The sequence below is a fragment of the Pristiophorus japonicus genome, chromosome 11 (genome assembly GCF_044704955.1).
Source record: "Pristiophorus japonicus isolate sPriJap1 chromosome 11, sPriJap1.hap1, whole genome shotgun sequence".
NCBI classification, from domain to species: domain Eukaryota; kingdom Metazoa; phylum Chordata; class Chondrichthyes; family Pristiophoridae; genus Pristiophorus; species Pristiophorus japonicus.
Genome location: NC_091987.1, coordinates 212,732,357 through 212,757,884, shown reverse-complemented (window position 1 = coordinate 212,757,884; position 25,528 = coordinate 212,732,357). Strand labels below are relative to the sequence as shown.

At 44.4% G+C, this 25,528-nt stretch overlaps 1 protein-coding gene across 6 annotated transcripts in view; it reads left to right on the top strand.

Moving 5' to 3' along the window:
* Positions 1-12,054: 12,054 nt before the first annotated feature.
* Positions 12,055-25,528, top strand: part of zbtb16a (zinc finger and BTB domain containing 16a) — a 283,192-nt gene continuing 269,718 nt past the window's right edge. For 3 of the 6 annotated variants that reach the window (XM_070893151.1, XM_070893150.1, XM_070893145.1), the window contains exon 1: positions 15,929-16,017. The gene's annotated coding sequence lies outside the window, so the exon portion shown is untranslated. Of the gene's footprint in view, positions 12,263-13,140; positions 13,191-14,762; positions 15,014-15,928; positions 16,018-25,528 lie in introns of those variants that run through there. The other 3 variants (XM_070893149.1, XM_070893148.1, XM_070893147.1) reach the window with 3 other exon arrangements.

The window sequence follows — 25,528 nt, the reverse complement described above, 5'->3', positions numbered from 1 at the left end:
CTCTCCTTATTGGTTAATTTAGAAAAGGCATTAGATGAGCATCTCTACTGGACCAATGAGAGAATCTCCATTTCCCAAGCCAGTCTTTCCTGTGGCCTCTCCGATTGAGATTGCCAATTTAGTCCCAGATTAGGAGCAGCGTTCTTCTGTGGGTCCATGTTAACAGGGAACAACATTAACCTTCTGTCCAGGACCTTTAACCTGTCACCCTAACTAACTCTTCAGGCAGACCAGCGAGGGAGCAGGTTTGATCCAAAATCTTTGCTTAGCTAGTTGATCTGAGCTGGATAATAATAATAACTTTTATTTATATAGCGCCTTTATCGAAGAAAACATCCCAAGGTGCTTAGATAGCAGTCAGGTTCCTTCAATAGGCCATGGAGGTGAAAAAACAGCAATCTCACTCCTCAACACTAGCTGATGACCTCTGCTGGAAGAAGAAGAGGAAGAGGACTTACATTTATACTGCGCCATTCACGACATCCCAAAGCGCTTTACAGCCAATGAAGTACTTTTTGGAGTGTAGTCACTGTCGTAATGTAGGAAACACGGCAATCAATTTGTGCACAGCAAGCTCCCACAAACAGAAATGTGGCAATGACCAGATAATCTGTTTTAGTGATGTTGATTGAAGGATAAATATTGGCCAGGACACCAGAGATAACTCCCCTGCTCTTCTTCGAAATAGTGCCATGGGATCTTTCATTTCAGAGAGCAGACGGGGCCTCAGTTTAACGTCTCATCCAAAAGTCCACCGACAGTGCCGTACTCCCTCAGCACTGCACTGGTGTGTCAGCCTAGATTTATGTGCTCAAGTATCTGGAGTGGGACTGTGAACCCACAATCTCCTGACTCAGAGATGAGTGTGCTGCCCACTGAGCCACAGCTGACACTCCAATGTTTATCTGATGGGAGCTGGATCAGCTCAGTGTTGATGTCCATCGTTCTTAATGAAGTGAACTGCTGACACTCACTGACAAGACTCACACATCTGTAATTGAGCATCTCTGATTATAATCGCTCAACTATTGGTGGCCGTGCATTCCGTTACCTGGGCTCTAAACTCTGGAATGCCCTGGAATCTGAAATTAGCGCAGGTGACCAAAAGCTTTGTCAAAGAGGTAGGTTTTAAGGAGCGTCTTGAAGGAGGAGAGAGAGATAGAGAGGCGATAGGAGGAGAGATTTAGGGAGGGAGTTTCAGAGCTTGGGGCCCAGGCAACAGAAGGCACGACCACCAATGGTTGAGCGATTATAATCAGGGATGCTTAAGAGGGCAGAGTTAGAGGAGCACAAATATCTCACGGGGTTGTGGGGCTGAAGGAGATTACAGAGATAGGGAGGGACGAGGCCATGGAGGGATTTAAAATCAAGGATGAGAATTTTGAAATCGAGGCGTTGCTTTACCGGGAGCCAATGTAGGTCAGAGAGGGATGAAGGGTGAGCAGGACTTGGTGCGAGTTAGGACACGGGCTGCCGAGTTTTGGATGACCTCAAGTTTCCATAGGGTTGAATGTGGGAGGCCAACCAGGGGTGCATTGGAATAGTCAAATCGGGAGGTAACAAATGCATGGATGAGGGTTTCAGCAGCAGATAAGATAAGGTAGGGTGTGAGTCGGATGTTATGGAAGTGGAAATAGTTGGTCTTAGTTTTGCGATGGATATGTGGTCAGAAGCTCATTTCAGGGCCAAATATGATTCCAAGGTTGTGAAGACAATGGTTTAGCCTCAGACAGATGTTAGGGAGAGGGATGGAGTCTTTGCAAGTTGTTGTTAATTGTACGATCACCAGAACCTCTTCCCCATCAGGCAGGAATTCTTTACTTCTCTCTGCTTTCCTCTCCTCCTATTGTGTAAAACTAAAGTTTAACGTCACTTAATCACTACTTCCCAAAGTACTTCACCTTCTCTCCTACTATTCTCAACATTAGTAGTGTCCTGAACTATGGACCTTAGCCATCCACCTCGGTTTCTAAATAATAAAAATACCAATTCTACAGGTTAGTTGTAAAATGGAAACACTGAGTACTCACCTCTACAGCTCTTCAGTGTAGTGGTGCAGTTACACTACCCTCTTCAATCTGATCTCATTGAAACGTATCAAATTCTGAGCGTGCTTGACAGGATAGATGTGGAGAGGATGTTTCCCCCGGGCTGGAGAGTCTAGAATCAGGAGTCACAATCTCAGTATAAGGTATCGGCCATTTAGGACTGAGATAAGGAGAAATTTGTTCACTCAGAGGGTTGTACATAGAACATAAGAACATAAGAATTAGGAACAGGAGTAGGCCATCGAGCCCCTCGAGCCTGTTCAAAAAGATCATGGCTGACCTGGCCGTGGACTCAGCTCCACTTACCCGCCCGTTCCCCATAACCCTTAATTCCCTTATTGGTTAAAAATGTATCTATCTGTGATTTGAATACATTCAATGAGCTAGCCTCAACTGCTTCCTTGGGCAGAGAATTCCACAGATTTACAACCCTCTGGGAGAAGAAATTCCTTCTCAACTCGGTTTTAAATTGGCTCCCCCATAATTTGAGGCTGTGCCCCCTAGTTCTAGTCTCCCCGACTAGTGGAAACAACCTCTCTGCCTCTATCTTGTCTATCCCTTTCATTATTTTAAATGTTTCTATAAGATCACCCCTCATCCTTCTGAACTCCAACGAGTAAAGACCCAGTCTACTCAATCTATCATCATAAGGTAACCCCCTCATCACCGGAATCAGCCGAGTGAATCGTCTCTGTACCCCCTCCAAAGCTAGTATATCCTTCCTTAAGTAAGGTGACCAAAACTGCACGCAGTACTCCAGGTGCGGCCTCACCAATACCCTGTACAGTTGCAGTAGGACCTCCCTGCTTTTGTACTCCATCCCTCTCGCAATGAAGGCCAACATTCCATTTGCCTTCCTGATTACCTGCTGCACCTGCAAACTAACTTTTTGGGATTCATAAGAACTCCCAGGTCCCTCTGCACCGCAGCATGTTGTAATTTCTCCCCATTCAAATAATATTCCCTTTTACTGTTTTTTTTTCCACATTTGACCTCACATTTTCTGACATTGTATTCCATCTCCCAAACCTTAGCCCATTCGCTTAACCTATCTAAATCTCTTTGCAGCCTCTCTGTGTCCTCTACACAACCCGCTTCCCCACTAATCTTTGTGTCATCTGCACATTTTGTTACATTACACTCTGTCCCCTCCTCCAGGTCATCTATGTATATTGTAAACAGTTGTGGTCCCAGCACCGATCCCTGTGGCACACCACTAACCACCGATTTCCAACCTGAAAAGGACCCATTTATCCCAACTCTCTGCTTTCTGTTAGCCAGCCAATTCTCTATCCATGCTAATACATTTCCGCTGACTCCGCGTACCTTTATCTTCTGCAGTAACCTTTTGTGTGGCACCTTATCCACCGATGGATGTGGATAGAGGTGTACCACATCCATCGGTACACCTCTATCCACCATGCTCGTTATATCTTCAAAGAATTCCAGTAAATTAGCTAAACATGAGTTCCTCTTCATGAATCCATGCTGCGTCTGCTTGATTGCACTATTCCTATCTAGATGTCCCGCTATTTCTTCCTTAATAATAGCTTCAAGCATTTTCCCCACTACAGATGTTAAACTAACCGGCCTATAGTTACCTGCCTTTTGTCTGCCCCCTTTTTTAAACAGAGGCGTTACATTAGCTGCTTTCCAATCCACTGGTACCTCCCCAGATTCCAGAGAATTTTGGTAGATTATAACCAATGCATCTGCTATAACTTCTGCCATCTCTTTTAATACACTGGGATGCATTTCATCAGACCAGGGGACTGGTCTACCTTTAGTCCCATTAGCCTGTCCAGCACTACCTCCCTAGTGATAGTGATTGTCTCAAGGTCCTCCCTTCCCACATTCCCGTGACCAGCCATTTTTGGCATGGTTTTTGTGTCTTCCACTGTGAAGACGGAAGCAAAATAATTGTTTAAGGTCTCAGCCATTTCCACATTTCCCATTACTAAATCCCCCTTATCATCTTCTAAAGGACCAACATCTACTTTAGTCACTCTTTTCCTTTTTATATATCGGTAAAAGCTTTTACTATCTGTTTTTATGTTTTGCGCAAGTTTACTTTCGTAATCTATCTTTCCTTTCTTTATTGCTTTCTTAGTCATTCTTTGCTGTCGTTTAAAATTTTCCCAATCTTCTAGTTTCCCACTAACCTTGGCCACCTTATACGCATTGGTTTTTAATTTGATACTCTCCTTTATTTCCTTGGTTATCCACGGCTGGTTATCCCTTCTCTTACCGCCCTTCTTTTTCAATGGAATATATTTTTTTTGCGCACTATGAAAGAGCTCCTTAAAAGTCCTCAACTGTTCCTCACCGTTTAGTCTGTGTTCCCAGTCTACTTTAGCCAACTCTGCCCTCATCCCACTGTAGTCCCCTTTGTTTAAGCATAGTACGCTCTTTTGAGACACTACTTCCTCACCCTCAATCTGTATTACAAATTCAACCAAAGTGTGATCACTCATTCCGAGAGGATCTTTTATTAGGAGATTGTTTATTATTCCTGTCTCATTACACAGGACCAGATCTAAGATAGCTTGCTCCCTTATAGGTTCTGTAACATACTGTTCTAAGAAACAATCCCATATGCATTCTATGAATTCCTCCTCCAGGCTACCCCGTGCAATTTGATTTGACCAATCGATATGTAGGTTAACATTCCCCATGATTACTGCCATTCCTTTTTCACATGCCTCTATTATTCCCTTGATTATTGCTCGCCCCACCGTGAAGTTATTATTTGGGGGCCTATAAACTACACCCACCAGTGACTTTTTCCCCTTACTATCTCTAATCTCCACCCACAATGATTCAACATTTTGTTCATTCGAGCCAATATCATCTCTCACAACTGCCCTGATATCATCCTTTATTAACAGAGCTACCCCACCTCCTTTCCCTTCTTGTCTATCTTTCTGAATTGTCAGATACCCCTCTATGTTTAATTCCCAGTCTTGGCCACGTTTCTGTAATGGCCACCAAATCATACCCATTTGTAATGATTTGTGCCATCAACTCATTTACTTTATTTCGAATGCTGCATGCGTTTAGGTCGAGTGTTTTAATACGAGCTTTTAAACCATGATTTTTAGTTTTGACCCCTCTGCAGCCCCTTTATCTTCATACATATTGTCCCTTCCTATCACCTTGTGGTTTACACTTACCCCAGTGCTACCCTGCTCTGTTGCCTCCTGTCTTTTACATTCTTTCTTGGGGTCCTGTTCATCTGCGCTCTCACCCACTCTAACTAGCTCAGAGCCCTCTCCTGGGTTCCGAATACTCCTCGCATTGAGGCACCGAGCTTTCAGGCTTGCCTTTTTATTACACTTTGACCCTTTAGAATTTTGCTGTACATTGGCCCTTTTTGTTTTTTGCCATGGGTTTCTCTGCCCTCCACTTTTACTCATCTCCTTTCTGTCCTTTGCTTCTGTCTCCATTTTGTTTCCCTCTGTCTCCCTGCATTGGTTCTCATCCCCCTGCCATATTAGTTTAACTCCTCCCCAACAGCACTAGCAAACACTCCCCCTAGGACATTGGTTCCGGTCCTGCCCAGGTGCAGACCGTCCGGTTTGTACTGGTCCCACCTCCCCCAGAACCGGTTCCAATGCCCCAGGAATTTGAATCCCTCCCTGCTGCACCACTGCTCAAGCCACGTATTCATCTGCGCTATCCTGCGATTCCTACTCTGACTAGCACGTGGCACTGGTAGCAATCCCGAGATTACTACTTTTGAGGTCCTACTTTTTAATTTAGCTCCTAGCTCCTTAAACTTGTCTCTTTTTTTACCTATGTCGTTGGTACCAATGTGCACCACGACAACTGGCTGTTTTCCCTCCCTTTTTAGAATGTCCTGCACCCGCTCCGAGACATCCTTGACCCTTGCACCAGGGAGGCAACATACCATCCTGGAGTCTCGGTTGCTGCCGCAGAAATGCCTATCTATTCCTCTTACAATTGAATCTTTGGAATTCTCTACCCCTGGGGAGTATGGGGTGCTCAGTCGCTGAGTATATTCAAGGCAGAGATCGATAGATTTTTTGGGCAGTAAGGGAATCGAGAGATATGGGGATGATTGCTGAGTCGGGAGCAGCGTGAGTCCGTTGGAGAGGCATGGCTTGTGCAGCTACAGGGAGAAGGCAAAAAAGAAGTAGAAAGAAACAGAAAGGTGACGTCACAGCCAAGGGGGTAAGTGATTGGCTGGTGATTGGTGAGTAGTTTTTCTTTTTTCTCTTCCATAACAGTGAGTAAACTTTAGCATTGTTGTTGCCAATTTAAGTGTATCTAAGGGTTAAGTCATGGCAGGAGAGTTCCGTCACGTGATACGCTCATCCTGTACCATGTGGGAACTCAGGGACACTTCCGGTGTCCCTGACGACTACGTGTGCGGGAAGTGTATCCGCCTCTAGCTCCTGGCGATCCGCGTTGCGGAATTGGAGCTGAGGGTGGATTTACTCTGGAGCATCCACGATGCTGAGAATGACGTGGATAGCACGTGTAGCGAGTTGGTCTTACCGCAGGTGAAGGGTCCACAGCCAGATAGGGAGTGGAAGACCAGCAGGAAGAGCAGTGCAAGGAAGCTAGTGCAGGGGTCCCCTGTGGTCATCCCCCTGCAAAACAGATACACCACTTTGGGTACTGTTGAGGAGGATGACTCATCAGGGGAGGGAAGCGGCAGCCAAGTTCATGGCACCGTGGCTGGCTCTGCTGCACAGGAGGGCAGGAAAAAGAGTGGGAGAGCAATCGTGATAGGGGATTCAATGGTAAGGGGAATAGATAGGCATTTCTGTGGCCGCAACCGAGACTCCAGGATGGTATGTTGCCTCCCTGGTGCAAGGGTCAAGGATGTCTCGGAGCGGGTGCAGGACATTCTGAAAAGGGAAGGTGAACAGCCAGTTGTCGTGGTGCACATTGGTACCAACGATATGGGTAAAAAAAGGGATGAGGTCCTACGAGATGAATTTCAGGAGCTAGGAGCTAAATTAAAACATAGGACCTCAAAAGTAGTAATCTTGGGATTGCTACCAGTGCCACGAGCTAGTCAGAGTAGGAATCGCAGGATAGCTCAGATGAATACGTGGCTTGAGCAGTGGTGCAGCAGGAAGGGATTCAAATTCCTGGGGCATTGGAACCGGTTCTGGGGGAGGTGGGACCAGTACAAACCGGACGGTCTGCACCTGGGCAGGACCGGAACCAATGTCCTAAACGGAGTGTTTGCTAGTGCTGTTGGTGGGGGGGGGGGTGGGGGAGTTAAACTAATATGGCAGGGGAATGGGAATCAATGCAGGAAGACAGAGGGAAACAAAATGGAGACAAAGGCAAAAGACAGAAAGGAGATGAGTAAAAGTGGAGGGCAGAGAAACCCAAGGCAAAAAAACAAAAAGGGCCACTGTACAGCAAAATTCTAAAGGGTGAAAGTGTAATAAAAAGGCAAGCATGAAAGCTCGGTGCCTCAATGCAAGGAGTATTCAGAACCCAGGAGAGGGCTCTGAGCTAGTTAGAGTGGGTGAGAGCTCAGATGAACAGGACCCCAAGAAAGAATGCAAAAGACAGGAGGCCACAGAGCAGAGTAGCACTGGGGTAAGTGTAAACCACAAGGTGATAGGAAGGGACAATATGTATGAATATAAAGGGGCTGCAGGAGGGGTCAAAAGTAAAAATCATGGTTTAAAAACTAGTATTAAACCACTCTACCTAAACGCACGCAGCATTCGAAATAAAGTAAATGAGTTGACAGTACACATCATTACAAATGGGTATGATTTGGTGGTCATTACAGAAACGTGGTTGCAGGGGGGCCAAGACTGGAAATTAAACATACAGGGGTATCTGACAATTCGGAAAGATAGACAAGAAGGGAAAGGAGGTGGGGTAGCTCTGTTAATAAAGGATGATATCAGGGCAGTTGTGAGAGATGATATTGGCTTGAATGAACAAAATGTTGAATTATTGTGAGTGGAGATTAGAGATAGTAAGGGGAAAAAGTCACTCGTGGGCGTAGTTTATATGCCCCCAAATAATAACTTCACGGTGGGGCGGGCAATAATCAAGGGAATAATGGAGGCATGTGAAAAAGGAACGGCAGTAATCATGGGGGATTTTAACCTACATATCGATTGGTCAAATCAAATCGCACTGGGTAGCCTGGAGGAAGCATTCATAGAATGCATATGGGATTGTTTCTTAGAACAGTATGTTACAGAACCTATAAGGGAGCAAGCTATCTTAGATCTGGTCCTGTGTAATGAGACAGGAATAATAAACGATCTCCTAATAAAAGATCCTCTCGGAATGAGTGATCACAGTATGGTTGAATTTGTAATACAGATTGAGGGTGAGGAAGTAGTGTCTCAAACGAGCGTACTATGCTTAAACAAAGGGGACTACAGTGGGATGAGGGCAGAGTTGGCTAAAGTAGACTGGAAACACTGACTAAACGGTGGCACAATTGAGGAACAGTTGAGGACTTTTAAGGAGCTCTTTCATAGTGCTCAACAAAAATATATTCCATTGAAAAAGAAGGGCGGTAAGAGAAGGGATAACCAGCCGTGGATAACCAAGGAAATAAAGAAGAGTATCAAATTAAAAACCAATGCGTATAAGGTGGCCAAGGTTAGTGGGAAACTAGAAGATTGGGAAAATTTTAAACGACAGCAAAGAATGACTAAGCAAGCAATAAAAAAAGGAAAGATAGATTACGAAAGTAAACTTGCGCAAAACATAAAAACAGATAGTAAAAGTTTTTACCGATATATAAAACGGAAGAGAGTGACTAAAGTAAATGTTGGTCCCTTAGAAGATGAGAAGGGGGATTTAATAATGAGAAATGTGGAAATGGCTGAGACCATAAACAATTATTTTGCTTCCGTCTTCACAGTGGAAGACACAAAAACCATGCCAAAAATTGCTGGTCACGGGAATGTGGGAAGGGAGGACCTTGAGATAATCACTATCACTAGGGGAGTAGTGCTGGACAGGCTAATGGGACTCAAGGGAGACAAGCCCCCTGGTCCTGATGAAATGCATCCCAGGGTATTAAAAGAGATGGCAGAAGTTATAGCAGATGCATTGGTTATAATCTACCAAAATTCTCTGGACTCTGGGGAGGTACCAGCGGATTGGAAAGCAGCTAATGTAATGCCTCTGTTTAAAAAAGGGGCAGACAAAAGGCAGGTAACTATAGGCCGGTTAGTTTAATATCTGTAGTGGGGAAAATGCTTGAAGCTATCATTAAGGAAGAAATAGTGACATCTAGATAGGAATAGTGCAATCAAGCAGACGCAACATGGATTCATGAAGGGGAAATCATGTTTAACTAATTTACTGGAATTCTTTGAAGATATAATGAGCATGGTGGATGGAGGTGTACCGATGGATGTGCTGTATTTAGATTTCCAAAAGGCATTCGATAAAGTGCCACACAAAAGTTACTGCAGAAGATAAAGGTATGCGGAGTCAGAGGAAATGTATTAGCATGCATCGAGAATTGGCTGGCTAACAGAAAGCAGAGAGTCAGAATAAATGGGTCCTTTTCGGGTTGGAAATCGGTGGTTAGTGGTGTGCCACAGGGATCGGTGCTGGGACCACAACTGTTTACAATATACATAGATGACTGGAAGAGGGGACAGAATGTAATGTAACAAAATTTGCAGATGACACAAAGATTAGTGGGAAAGCGGGTTGTGTAAGGACACAGAGAGGCTGCAAAGAGATTTAGATAGGTTAAGCAAATGGGCTAAGGTTTGGCAGATGGACTACAATGTCGGAAAGTGTGAGGTCATCCATCTTGGAAAAAAAACAGTAAAAGGGAATATTATTTGAATGGGGAGAAATTACAACATGCTGCGGTGCAGAGGGACCTGGGGGTCCTTGTGCATGAATCCCAAAAAGTTAGTTTGAAGGTGCAGCAGGTAATCAGGAAGGCAAATGGAATGTTGGCCTTCATTGCGAGAGGGATGGAGTACAAAAGCAGGGAGGTCCTGCTGCAACTGAACAGGGTATTGGTGAGGCCACACCTGGAGTACTGCGTGCAGTTTTGGTCACCTTACTTAAGGAAGGATATACTAGCTTTGGAGCGGGTACAGAGACGATTCACTAGGCTGATACCGGAGATGAGGGGGTTACCTTATGGTGATAGATTGAGTAGACTGGGTCTTTACTCGTTGGAGTTCAGAAGGATGAGGGGTGATCTTATAGAAACATTTAAAATAATGAAAGGGATAGACAAGATAGAGGCAGAGAGGTTGTTTCCACTTGTCGGGGAGACTAGAACTAGGGGACACAGCCTCAAAATACGGGGGAGCCAATTTAAAACCGAGTTGAGAAGGAATTTCTTCTCCCAGAGGGTTGTGAATCTGTGGAATTCTCTGCCCAAGGAAGCAGTTGAGGCTAGCTCATTGAATGTATTCAAATCACAGATAGATAGATTTTTAACCAATAAGGAAATTAAGGGTTACGGAGAGCGGGCGGGTAAGTGGAGCTGAGTCCACGGCCAGATCAGCCATGATGTTGTTGAATGGCGGAGCAGGCTCGAAGGGCTAGATGGCCTACTCCTGTTCCTAATTCTTATGTTCTTATGTTTATGATGCGGGAAGATCGAGTTGATGTCGAAGATCAGCCATGATCTGATTGAATGGCGGAGCAGGCTTGAGGGGCCGTGTTGCCTGCTCCTGCTTCGAAAGTACTTAATTGGCTGTAAAGTGTTTGGAATGTTGTGAAAGGCGCTAGAGAAATGCAAATCTTTGTTTTTTTTCCTTTCCTTTTACACTGGTCTGGAGATCTCTTGTTACCTTCCTACCTGAGATCAGCTAGCTGGGCATCGGCTGGGATTGAATTTCGCATCATCTTAGTCTGCAAGGCTCAGCTAGTTAATGGATAAAGGTGCATTGTGAATGAGGAACAGAATCATCGAATACTGTAGCACAGAAGGAGGCCATTCATCTCATCAAGTGTGTGCTGGCTTTTTCGCAGAGCAATCCATTTAGTCCCACTCCCCCCGCTCTTTTCCCATATCCTGGCAATTTTTCTTCTTCAAGTATTTATCCAATTCCCTTTCAAAGGCTCCTATTGAGTCTGTGTTCACCACCGTATCAGGCAGAGCGTTTCAAATCCAAACCACTCTTTGCGTAAAAAAATGTTTCCCTCATTTAGCCTCTGGTTCTTTTGCCAATCACCTTACATCTGTATATTTGGTTGAGGACCCTTCAGCCATTGGAAACAGTTTCTCTTTATTTACTGTATCTAAACATAGAAACATAGAAAGTAGGTGCAGGAGTAGGCCATTCGGCCCTTCGAGCCTGCACCACCATTCAATATGATCATGGCAGATCATGCAACTTCACTACCCCATTCCTGCTTTCTCTCCATACCCCTTGATCTCTTTAGCTGTGAGGGCCACATCTAACTCCTTTTTGAATATATCTAATGAACAGGCCCCAACAACTTTCTGCGGTAGAGAATTCCACAGGTTTACAATTCTCTGAGTGAAGAACTTTCTCCTCATCTCGATCCTAAATGGCTTACCCCTTATCCTTAGACTGTGACCCCCTGGTTCTGGACTTCCCCAACATTGGGAACATTCTTCCTGCATCTAACGTGTCCAATCCCGTCAGAATTTTATATGTTTCCATGAGATCCCCTCTCATTCTTCTAAATTTCATTGAATATAAGCCTAGTCGATCCAGTCTTTCTTCATATGATTTTAAACACCTCTCTCAAATCATTGAAATAAGTCGTAATGATTGCAGTTTGCGGGGTTAGAAGGAATACAGCAAGCCTCAATAATGACGGAATCAGTGAAAGCTGGGTTTAATGTTGGTCTTCAGATCACACATGAGGTGACCATACTACACAAGAGCATAGTGCAGGCTTTGTAACCTATGGAGGGCGATGGTATACTTAGGAAGGGCTATAAACCTGGCCGCAATTATCTGTGTGCAAATCGAACGGAGTAACTGGCTGTTATAAAGTAAGCAAGCTGTACAATTATCGGGCCAGAGCGAAGCCGAGGCCGGTGGCGACTTGAACCATGGCGGCTGAGGGGGTGATTTAAACCATTTGGTACCGCCTGACACTCTGAAGCAGTCAATCCCAAGGCGCAGCGAGACAGAAACTTTACTCTTAAAACAGGAACCAACTGTTAAACGCGACAGCAGAAGAAAAAAACTTTCTCAATTGACGTCAGAAAAAATCTGGAAGTGGGCAAGCAGGTTAGTTTGTAGGATTTGTAATTTCAAATCCATCCGAAGTGTGGGCGTTAGAAAGCCACTTTTACTAGTTGGGGAAAGTACAAGGAATTCTATCAGAGTTCCCCAACTTAGTTTTGATTTCATAAAAACAGCTCCTTGGGGACAAAGCAAATTAAATCCAGTTTCTGGCACGCGTCCCCTGATTAATTTTGACCATTTTTTGGAAAAATTTGGTAAGTTCTGTATTTTTTTAAGGTACGGTATTATAAATAACACACGCTTTGTGATAAGGCGAAACAACTTTACGGGCGGTTTGCAGTGATCCTTGGGCGATTGAAGACCCCCCCACACCCCCACACTACTTGAGCTCAGCAATTCACGTTTCCCTATTTGCGTTTAATTGCTAATTAACTGACCCCCCCCCCCAAAAAAAATCGATTTGAATTATATTTGTGGGTTGGGGGTAGTTTATTTTCCATTCAAAATGTAAATTGGTTCCCAAGTGTTTTTTCGCCCATTAAGTAAGTACTTCACTGAATTACATGGTTAACGTTCAGTTTGATTGATGTGAAATGGTGTACATGTCACTGGCTTGTAAACGACACAGGCTTTTAAATATATATTTTTTTTAAATATAGAATTGCTCTGTTAGCACTCAGTCCATTCCTGGTAAAACAAAACCTATTCCGCGCTGAAATGTAAAAATGCATGAATTTCCAAAGTGCTGCCACTTTAGCCGGAGGGGTGCACTGCCTCCATATTTGCAAATATTTGCATTTAAATTGCAATGAAATCACTTGCGCTGAACTTCAATCAGGCGGTGCCTGCCGTTAACTTGCTAGTTTGTGATGCGAGTTTCACACGAGTGCGGTGCCGAAGCGGTTATTGGCTTTTGTTTATATCCATGCGTTTACAAAAGAGGTTGCACTGCCTGGCAGAGACTGGAGGGGTAAGTCCTTATCAACCAGACCCGCGGGGGCACTCAAGCCGCAGTTAGAACCAATGTTTCCCAATGCACCCATTCGGGGTTTATAAAGCCTCACCGATCCCCCACTTCTTCAGCTCCCGGTTGTGAAGTATTTTTAATTATTTATTTTTCCGATGCATTTTCTTTACCGAGATGAGGGATACTTGCTTCATCTGATTGCAAACGGTTGGATTTTAATCCGATATCCCGTAACTTGCGATGGCTCAGTCCCTGAAGTTATGTTGTCTGGCGTGCGTTTTGATCCGGCGTTCATTGTGCGTCCAACACTCACGTGTGTTTTTTCCTAATAATCCCGGACTCTTCCTCGGTGAAATCCCGCGGTGGTTATTCATTGCGTGTCCGCGCCGGACTGTGCTCAATGTCGCTTCTTGCATCGTTGTCAACCCAGACCTGTTCAAGCTTAACTCGACACATCACTCTGGCACAAACACTACTGAGCACTCTTGCACATGCTGTCAGTAACACTGCAATGACATTTACAGTGGTTAGTGGAGTTATTGTTACGAATCCTTACATGTACAATAATATACGATATACTGTCAGTAACAATGACATTCTGCACAGTGTACGCAGCCAGTAATGGAATCGTGACTCTTTACATTTTATAGAGTCCGTAATATTTAAAATACTTTGTTTGTTCAGTCAGTAATAGTATAGGAAATATTCAGTGGGTAGCACTCAAAGATGATGGGTTCAAGTCTCACTCGAGACTTGAGCACATCGTGTACACAAATCCAGGCTATCACTCCAGTGCACTGCTGAGGGAGTGTTGCACTGTCAGAGGTGCCGCCTTTTGGGTGAGCTGTTAAACCGAGGACCCGTCTGCTCTCAGCTGGACCTAAAGGATCCCATTGCACTATTTTGAAGAAGAGCAGGGGAGTTATCCCTATAATTATCTCTCAATCAACAACACTAAAACAGATGATCTGGTCATTATCACATTGCTGTTTGTGGGAGCTTGCTGTGCGCAAAATGGCTGCCGCATTTCCTACATTACAACAGTGACTACACGCCAAGTACTTCATTGGCTGTAAAGCGCTTTGGGATGTCCTGAGGTCGAGAAAGGCGCTATATAAATGCAAGTCTTTTCTTTATTTCTTACAGAGTATCAGCACTGATTACGCCTGCATATACAGCAATATAGTCACTACTTACACACACTAGTTTGTAAATTGTTTGCATAGTCAGTAATACCATAGGGGGATCGCTAAATTATACGTAGTCGATAATAACATAGTGACTCATAGTAATGTGGTGACTTAAATACAAACATTTTATACAGTGTGCAGATACTCAGTATTGGTATAGAGTCCTTGCATGTTTTTAATTAATTTTAATGACTTGCGCATATAATCTATAACGTGCAATATATGATGTAGTGGTAATTATACAGACAGTCTGTCCAGTATCTTGTATGCAAGTCAGTCTGCTTATTGCAAGTTCTGTTTTTTGGCGCTTGTATAATGTGTAACAAAACTCCGCCTTAAATGAAATGCACTGGGGATATTCTGTGGCCCGCCTACAGCACATTGCTGGCTAGAAACGTGTGTTTTAAAGGTTCTTACTGCAATAGGAAAAATAATTGAATCATTTCCTTTTCGTGACTGAGCAGATTTTTTCATCATTCAAGAGATGCGAATATTAACCGCATGTTAGACTGGAGATATCGAAGATGTTTATTTAATAACTGCATGATTGAATGCAATAAACAAGACTTTACACAGGCTTCTGATAACCGAAAATAAATTGGCAGCGTTGTAACCACATCTTTAGAATCTTATCTGGTATGAAATCAATATTAATATCGGCGTTTCTTTAATATATGGTACATAATAATTTTTGTATACGCGGTTAATGCAGTAACGTGGTTCTGTTTTGAGTTTTTAAGACTAATGTGCGTTCCTGATGCCTTTCAAAGCAGTTTTAGCCAGACCAAAGCGGAGCTGGTGAGGGAAATGAAAATGATGAAGTTCCATTGATCACTCCCCGCCGTGCATTGGGCGAGAGAAATGTCTCGGTAAATGCACGGTTGCAGTTAATCAGAGATCTGTGTATTGTGATAAATGAAGAGGGTCTTCGAACCGTGAGCCCCCCCCCCCCCCATATTCAATGATGCGGTTGAAAACTTCAGGATCAGCTTCGGAAAGTTAAATAGCGGAGCTAAATTTTTTTTTAAGTGCGAGGGAAATACTTTTTTCTTTAAAATGCAATATAGGCAGAAATAAACAAGCTGGTACCCGAGACTGGTGGTTTGTTCGCAGTATCGGCGGCGTGTTCCTTGGGAATTAGTGTAAGGTGCACTGTAGTAGCGAGTACAGATTATATTAAAGTATTTATCACCTGCAATTCCATTTGTATAGAAAATACTCGTGCATAAAATTGTCGGGGACGAAATTGATCAAGATTCCATTAAAAAGATTATTTATATCTATTTTTAATATATTGAGATATATATTTATTTGTATTTATATTTTTTTGTGTGTGTCTATTTATCTATCTATCATACATTGTGTGTATGTGTATAATTCACAATAATAATGGGGTGCGTGTGCCAGGATGAAAGATGGCGCGGCCCCAGCTGTCACAGCCCAAGCCTGTGGCTGTGCCGGGCGGCTCCAGCGCTGTGATGTGGCGGGGAGCCGGGCTGAGCGCGAGGGGATGACGTGTGGCGGTGTGGGTTGCTCCAGTCGGGCCGGGAGGTGTGAGTGAGTGCGGCTCGGCGCGCACTCCGAACTGCTGTGTGTATGTGTGTGTATGCGCTGCGCTAACACTAGCGTGCATCATTCGGGTAAGTCGCTCCAGACTGAGGCTGGTGCTCAACGAAAGGCGATTGTGTTGGGCTGTGTGTGTTTATACATAAATAGGTTTTGCTCTTTTTTTATATATGCAGAGAGAGAGCGCAAAAATAAGGTATGCAAAAAAAAGAATGCAACTAGCTGTGTGTGTGATAATTGAGTGTGTGTATGTCTCTTTTTTTTTGCAAATGCTTGTTTACAACCCTGGTGCTTGATTCTTTGTGTCGATAAGAGAATATTTAGTCTGTAAAACTCACTTGACGAGATACCGGCTTGCATCCCTCCGAAGGTTAGACACAAACTGTGTGAGAGATACATTTGTAACGTGCTTGTTGCCAGAGGAGCTGGCTCTTGTCTTTGTTGTCATGCACTTAGAATTTTAAAACCCCCCCTCTTTTTTGCTAAATGTATCTGTGATTTTTCTCTCTCTCCCAGTTGCATTTTGTTTTTAGTTTATTGGCTGCGGCTGCGGAGCCGGCTGGCTTTGTATTTATTTTTTTTCGCCATGATCAGCAGGGATGTGTGTGAGTGTTTCAATTGATGGCGGGGCTCTGCCGGGTATAGCGCTTGTTCACAGTGCTGTTTGCGCCGGCAGAGGGAGGGTTGGAGGGATCGCTGCTCGGATCTCACGCTTCGATCTGGGCAGTATTGGGCTAGTGAAGGTCGGTGCGGGGCTTTAAAATCTCTCTCTCTCTCTCTCTCTCTCTCTCTCTCTCTCGGTTTGTATATTTGAACGCTTGCCTGGATATGGGCAAGTACCGTTATATACATCTTCCTACAGCCCTGGGCTCGCTCTGACACCTGGAAGAATTTGCAACCTCGTCTTCTGACTTGTAATTCTCTTCCTGCGAAATGTTTATCCTCTTTCCCTCTCCTCATCAGTTAATTTAAATCTGTGTGCAATGGTTCAGAGCTGCCGTGCCTAATTTATATATTATGACTGTAACAATGTGGTAATCGCGAGGCGTTGAGTGATTTGCTGTGCAGTGCAACTGACTTGAAATGGGCAAGTGCATCGGGAGGGTGGGAGGAGGAAAAATGGGAAATGAAGAGTGGGGACAGGGGGAATGGGGCGACTGGGGGGGGGGGGGGGTTAGGGGAGAGGGGAGGAGCGGAATAGAGGCTGGGGAGGAGAGGGACATTGGCTGCAGCGAGACGGGAGCATTGTAACTGAAGCAGAGAGCGGCCGGGTGCGAATGATCGCGGACACCTTTTCACACGCTGGCCTGCGGGGGTTACAATGTTGATTTAAGTAGCAACTGGAGAGTGCCTTGCTGCACAACGTTCACACACACATCCCTCCCTGGGTAAAAACCGATGCATTGGGAAATCCGCCGGTGCTTTTGCTGAATCAAAGTTGCTGTTTGACAAGGGTGTGGTAGTTCAGGGCAAAATAGCTTTTATTTTCTTTGAAACACACACACGTCCCTCTCTCGCCGCATGCTGCAGCTGGAGTTGGGGTGTGTAGTGCAGGCAGGTGTCAGCGGGGCAGGATTAGTGCGAGGGTTTCAATAGTTAGTTCAGTTAATAATTACAATTACAGTAAATGAATTAACTTAGGAGCTGCCTTTCTCTCGCTTAGCACTTACAGATTCTGCCCGTGAGCTGTAGCCATTGGATTACAAACTGGTCTCCTGGCAGTTTTAAGACTTTCTAAGACCGAGTGTTGGGGGCTCAGTGTCATGTCTGTGGGGCGCACCCAGTAAGTTCAGGAGTAGGAGCAGATTCCGAGGGAGGATTGAGACACACTCGGGCGCAATCGGTTTTTGCAAGTTAGTGTTCAGAGATTTTAGTCAGACTTTCTCTACTTTATCACGTTTTAAATGATCCCATAGCTGAATGGCACGTGGTGTAATTCCGGGTTTGGCCATCGCCATGCACTTTGACTGTAATATGGATACAATAGATAGTTCAGGGGCTGGAGATATAAGGGATATCCCCCCCCCCCCCCCCCCCCCCCCCTCATCAATGTTGCGGGGACATTCTGTATAGGAAACATGTTGATGTACCATAGATTTCACCCAGAGAGAGTTTACCCCCCCTCTGTTCCCTCACCCCACACTCTGGGATCCTCCTGTGTAATCCTCGGCCCCCCTCCCCTCCCACCCGGCGCCCCTTCTGTTGTTAAATGGCAAAATCTACCTCTTCGGCTCCACTCGGCGGAAGTTTTTGTTACTTGATTTGAGCCTGGAGTCGGTGGGCTGGGCCGGAGGGTTGTGCCTCACTGTCCCGCACCGACCCCCTGCTCCCAGTCCAACAGTGAGCCAGGGGTTTGCTCTTCATCCAACTGGAGCCGTGCCGGGTGTAAGGGCACATTTGTGTGGCTTTTGTTCTACACGTGTGAACATTGTGGGTGCCTCATTCATCCTCCCACAGCAGTCATTTCCTAACATCCCTCCCTCCCTCCTCTCCTTCCGCCCCACTCCTTTTTCTCTCCTTCTGCCCCACTCCTATTTTTCCCTCCTTACTTTCTCCTCCCTCCTTGTTCATCATGTTCGTATGCAAATGATGGACAGGTAAGGACCCTGTGGTCCAGCCTATCCCCCCCCCCACAATTCGATCCGGCGTGCATCACAACATATGCCCACTCCCCACCCACCAGAACCCATGTGAAATCAGGGAGCAGGCCTGGCACCTGTCGAGGGGACACAGCAAGGCTGATCAGAGTAAATAGAATGCTCTATGAAGAAAGATTGGAAGCGGTTAAGCTCTGATTTGCAAAAAAGAGTTGAGTGACCTCCTGAAATAAAATACACAAATATTTAATAGCATTGATTAGGTAAAACTGGAATATTGCTTCAAAGTAGATCAGGGAAACATAACGTTGGGAAATATTACTTTACTCAAATGAAGCAACAATTGGACCCAGCAAGGTAACCGTGGCAAAAACATTGAACGACTTCGAAATAAACCCAATGTTAAAGAAAGACTTGCATTTATATAGCATCTTTCTTGACCTCCTGATAGCTCAAAGCACTTTACAGTCAATGAAGTATTTTTTTGAAGTGTAGTCACTGTTGCAATGTAGGGCTTGAAGATCATGATGTGGAGGGGGAGCTTTGAGTTGAATGGTCTCTTTCTGAGCTAAGATTTATCTACCTTTGTATATATGATCTATTAAAGATGTAGTTTACAGCACTATTTTAATTTTTTAGAATCGAGTACAGAAATAACCAGGAACTATGCAGACAATCTAGCTTTTCCCCGTTTGAGGGATGGTTTTGGCATCGGGTGAGACACTGTCCTAAACAGGCTAGCATTGCAAGATCCCGATTACAAGTGTGCTTTGTTGGTCTTTGCTGCACTTAAATTGCTTGATGTGCAGTGGCATATTTATGCTGGATAGTGGTGCTTGAAAGGAAGTTGAAAGGTTTGGCATTGAGTACATGAGAGGATGGTCAGAGCAAGGACATGAGATTTTCGTGAGTGTCATTGTTAATTGCAACATTGCACCTTTTTTATTATATTGATTTTAAAATTTTCATCCTTGTTTTCAAATCCTTCCATGGCCTCGCCCTATCTCTAACCTCCTGCAGCCCCACAACCGCCCAATATATCTGCACTCCTCCAATTCTGGCCTCTTGTGCATCCCCAATTTTCATCCCTCCACCATTAGCAGCTGTGCCTTCAGCTGCCCAGTCCATGGAATTCCATCGCTAGACCTCTCTACCTCTGTACACCTCCTTCATTAAGATGCTCCTTAAAACCTACCTCTTTGACCAAGCTTTTGGTTATCTGTCCTAATATCTCCTTGTGTGGCTTAGTATCGATAATGCTCCTGTGAAGCGCTTTGGGATGTTTTACTGTGTTAAAGAAGCTATATAAATAAAAGTTCTTGTTGAATAATGGATGCTTAGCAATGGAGTACATTTATCCTCAAATGTGCTTTTAAACTATGAGCTGTTTTACATGCTCCAGCTGCACTTGCGAGGTGTGTAACTGCCTTGAAACAAATGGTTCTGAGGAAGAGATTTAAACAAGGTGAGGGTAATGGTTATGACAGTGAGAGAACAACAAATCATGTACAGGCTGTGTGACTTGGTGACCAGTGGCTTGTGTATATCACAAGTCATTGACCTCATCTAATGGACATCTATGTAGCATGTTTTGCTACATGTTCCTTAGGAATAAGTTGCAGCTTGTGCTCTAAAGGAAGGCTGTTATTTGGAAATTAAATTCTTTGTTCTGTTTCAGTATGTGCTGCTTCATGTAAGTAGAAATGCTTGAGTAAATATTGATTGATTACATTTAAATTTTTTTTTAAATGGTGTAAATGGTTTCGTACACATGAACCTGCAATTCTTGTTGAGTGCTGTGATTACTTGCATTTATATAGCGCCTTTATTATATCCCAAAGCACTTCACAATTGTGTTATGTTACTGATCTATAGGGTAAGCATGGCAGCGATTTTATGCACACATCTAGTTAAATGAATAACCTCTTTCTCATGATGTTGGTTGAGGTAGTTGGTCAGGGCACTGAGAGAACTTCCTCCTCCTGAGTAGTGTTTAACATCTAGACAACACCTCTGACAATGCAGCATCACATTAGGTGCTCAAGTTTTGGAGTGGGACCTGAACCCACAACCTCTGACTCCCAGATGAGTGCTTGCAACTGAGCCAAGCTAACATGGAGATGGACAAAATGTTAAGTCAGTTATAGTTGCATATGATCTGATGTTTTGTGTTTGCGGTAAGCTTGGATAGATTATGTACAGTAAGCAGAATTAGTCAGTTTCTTTTGCATTATTAACCTAGTGCAAGCTAGGTTTGTACTAGACTGGGATTGTTCTCCTTCGAGCAGAGAAGGTTAATGGGAGACTTATTAGGTGTTTTAAAATTGAGGTGCTCTGATCGTGAGACGGATAAACTGTTTCCAGTGGCAGGAGGATCAGTAACCAGAGGACATGGATTTAAGATAATTAGCAAAGGAACGAGAGGGGAGATGAGGAGAAATTGTTTTATGCAGTGAGTTGCTGTGATCTAGAATGCATAGCTTGAAAGGGTGGTGGAAGTAAATTCAATAGTAACTTTCAGAAGGGAATTGGATATAAACTTGAAAAGGATTTTTTTTTTTATAGTACTATGGGGGGAAAAAGCAGGGGAATGAGACTAGTTAGATAGTTCCTTCAAAGAGCCGGCACAGGCACGATGGGCTGAATGGTCTCCGATGTTGTACTGTTCTAGGCTTCTATGAAACCTGATGTGAGGAAACCTTGTCCTCCTTTTTGTTGAGTGTCTAAAGGGCATATCACCAACCAAGGCTACATTAGTAATTTTGTAATGGTGACAGGATGTGAAGGAATTGTGTGTGCTGAATGTAAGTGTACTAGTATTAACAGACTAGAGAAAAGCGAAACCCAAGATGATACACTTTCAATGTTACACATGTGTCTTGTATAATAATTCTTCACCTTGAATTACTCCCACTAATACCGACAGATCTGCAACCACTTAGTGTTCTACTGCTCAAAAGGCTTTCCCCAGATACCACAACTTCATCTTGTATCTTTTTAACTTAGACAGACACCCTAAGATAGACCAAAGAAGGAGGGTGACCACACGTGGTTAGAGGTGGGTTTTAAAAAGGCTATTGAAGGACACAACCCAAGTACAGTCGGGCAAAATCTCTTAATTGTTCTCAGTGTTTATGTCCATCTAATTGCTAGTTTTGAGCCTCCGTGTTTCTATTCTTCACCCTTCCTGCTCCATCAATATTAACAACTGGTTGTTGACTTCATAACTTTGCACTCTCCTTTGGGGAATGGTGTGAAGTAGTAGATGGACAATAATCACCTGCGAACCCAACCGGCTGCAAAATTAATGCTTCTTCCATGGCCATAATCATCTTTATCCCAGCCGATTTGGGAGGGGGTGGGGTGAGTCCTGTATTTTACATTAAATTTAAAAAAAAATTATTCATTCACAGCATTTGAGTGTTGCTGGCCAGGCCGGCATTTATTGCCCATCCCTAATTGCCTCTTGAGAAGGTGGTGATGAGCCGCCACCTTGAACCGCTGCAGTCCGTGTGGTGAAGGTGCTTCCACAGTGCTGTTAGGGACGGAGTTCCAGGATTTTGACTCCGCAACGATGAAGGAATGGCGATATAATTCCCAGTCAGGATGGTGTGTGATTTGGAGGGGAAAGTAGAGGTGGTGATGTTTCCATGCACCTGCTGCCCTTGTCCTTCTAGGTGGTAGAGGTCGCAGGTTTGGCTGTAAACATTTGGTTTGTCAAAGCCAAATGTTTTCGGGTAAAACCACTCACCAAGGTCTGTAACCCATCCAACTCCTGATTACTGCAGTGCATCTTGTAGATGGTGCACATTGCGGCCACGGGACATCTGTTAATCTCCTACAATGTGCTTCTCTTGTGCAGACAAGATATCCTCGGTCGCTCGGGTCACAAACTCCTTTGTAAGTTTTTTGAGCAAGGGCCATTGCCAACTCCCAGAAGACGCAAAGCTAAGTCCTGCTGCTACCATGGCTTGTTTGGTGAAAATTTTGAGAGGACATCGATGAATGTTTTCTGGCATATTGGATTGCAGGGAGCAGCACGAACTGCGACGGCAGCGAAGAGTGATGTCATCAAGGTCGGTGATTGGAGTGGGCAGATACAGCAGGAGCGGCGAGGTCGGGACGAAGGAGCGGCGGGACTCTGGACAGACGTGATTGGGACCCAGGAGAGGCAAGAATTCGGGAACCAGGGGCAGCACGGGCCAGCCTACACTGCGATATGTGTGCGCACTAGGTCCGTGCAGCAGAGCGGGTCTCCAGTCATCTTGGATAACCCTTGCCACTGGATCAAGCCACCACATGTTTATTTAAAAAAAAAAAATCCACGCACAGGCATCTTCCACCCTTGATGTAGTGCAAGACCTGGAATATTAGGTCCTTCATTGAAACACCCGTGAACTCATCTTTTTTTGGCATGGAATCAAGTCATCCTCGTTTCGAGGGACTGCCTATGAGAATTGCAGCACTGCCATGAGGTCTGTTCCCACTTTGTGATATGTGAAGTGTTATTGGCACCTCTTTGGCAGGCAGCATCACCCGGAGATGTTTCTCGCCCCCTTCAGCGACGTAGTGCACCCAGCGACAGAATGTGAATATCCAGCTCTAGTGTCATGTGTCCCCGTAGGGTCACTCCTTTCTTTCTGCCTATGGGTAGGTGGAGCTTGTCTCTGCAACCCGACGATTGTGTTCATGAATGATACCAAACTGAGTGTTTTAACTATCTGGACGGACTATACATGCTGGGACTCTTCTCCAGAAAAGGGAAGGTTGAGAGGTGACCTAATGGGAGTCTTTTTAAAATTATGAAAAGCTTCAACAGGATAGAGGTAGAGATGTTTCACTTCCGGGTGAGTCCGAAACTAAGGGTCATAAATATAAGATAGTCGCTCATAAATCCAATAGGGAATTTGGGGGAAATCTCTTCACCCAGAGTGTGGAATGGAGTAGAAGGATACACTGATGGGGCGAGATGGAGTAGGGTGAGTGGAGGCTGGTATGGAGCATAAACACTGGCATGGACCGAATGGTCTGTTTCTGTGCTGCACATTCTATGAATTGCTGGTGACTCTACACCTTTCCTCAGATATATACTTGCATTTATATAGCACCTTTCATGACCACTGGACGTCTCAAAGCACTTTACAGCCAATGAAATACTTTGAGTGTAGTCACTGTTGTAACGTAGGAAACGCGGGAGCCATTTTGCACACAGCAAGCTCCCACGAACAGCAGCGTGACCATGACCAGATAATTTTTTTTTCTTTGTTGTTTGAGGGATAAATATTGGCCAGGAGACTGGGGATGATTCCCCTGCTCTTGGAAATAGTGCCGTGGGGTCTTTTATGACCACTTTGAGAGGGGCCTCGGTTTAACGTCTCATCTGAAAGACGACACCTCCGACAGTGCAGCGCTCCCTCAGCACTGCACTGGAAGTGTCAGTCTAGATTTGTTTTGTGCTCAAGTCCCTGGAGTGGGACTCGAACCCACAACCTTCTGACTGACCTAGATGGGAAATGTTCACTGCTGGAAAGTAACCATTACAAATTTTGAGCCCCTTTTGCTGTGTTTGTGTGTTGCTAGTGGGCCGAGACCCATTGCATGCTCTATATTGACCTGAGTCCCAAGTGTTGGGAGACCCATCACCAACCTAAAGTGATCATGAAACACCGCCTGAATTCTGATCAAAACAAGGCCTTGAGATTGAAGTTGATCTGAACACACATTCCATGTGGTGAGGGTGTAATCATGAGTTGGATGGGTTACAGACCTTGGTGAGTTTTACCCAAAAACATTTGGCTTTGACAAACCAAATGTTTACAGCCAATTTAAAGCCAATTGGAGCGAAGCCGGATCGAATTACTGAGGATCTAGGTGACAATGGAAGCAGCAGTTGGTGCTTAACCATTTAGGTTCATGATTTGTGTTGCACTTTCTCAGTGGGTTTTGTCCTTTTATAGAATAGGATCATATAGCAGGCCATTCGGCCCATCATGCCTGTGTTGCCTATCTGAGCAAGCTAACCAATTAGTCCCACTCCCCTGCTCTCTTCTAGCCGTGCAATTTTAAGAACATAACATAAGAAATAGGAGTAGGCCATATGGCCTCTCGAGCCTGCTCCACCATTTAATGCGATCTTGGCTGATCCGATCATGGACTCGGGTCCACTTTCCTGCCTGCTCCCCATAACCCCTTATTCCCTTATCGGTTAAGAAACTGTATCACTGTCTAAAATTTATTCAATGTCCCAGCTTCCACAGCTCTCTGAGGCAGCGAATTTCACAGGTCCACGACCCTCTAAGAAAATAAATTTCTCCTCACCTCCATTTTAAATGGGCGGTCTCTTATTCTAAAATTATGCCCCCTAGTTCTAGTCTCCCCCATCAGTAGAAACATTTTCTCTGCATCCACCTTGTCAAGCCCCCTCATAATCTTGCACGTTTTAATAAGATCACCTCATTCTTCTGAATTCCAATGAGTAGAGGCCCAACCTACTCAACCTTTCCTCATAAGTCAACCCTCTCATCTCCGGAATCAACCTAGTGAACCTTCTCTGAACTGCCTCCAAAGCAAGTATATCCTTTCGTAAATATGGAAACCAAAACTGAACACAAGCCTTACCAATACCCTGTATTACTGTAGGAAGGCTTCCCTACTTTTGTACTCCATCCCCTTTGCAATAAAGGCCAAGATTCCATTGGCCTTCCTGATCACATACTAACCTTTGCGTTTCATGCATAAGTACCCTCAGGTCCTGCTGTACTGCAGCACTTTGCAATCTTTCTCCATTTAAATAATAACTTGCTCTTTGATTTTTTTTCTGCCAAAGTGGACGACCTCACTTTCCAACATTATACTCCATCTGCCAAATTTTTGCCCACTCACTTAGTCTGTCTGTATACTTTTGCAGATTTTGTGTGTCCTCTCACATTGCTTTTCCTCCCATCTTTGTATTGGCTACGTTACACTCTGTCCCTTCTCCAAGTCATTA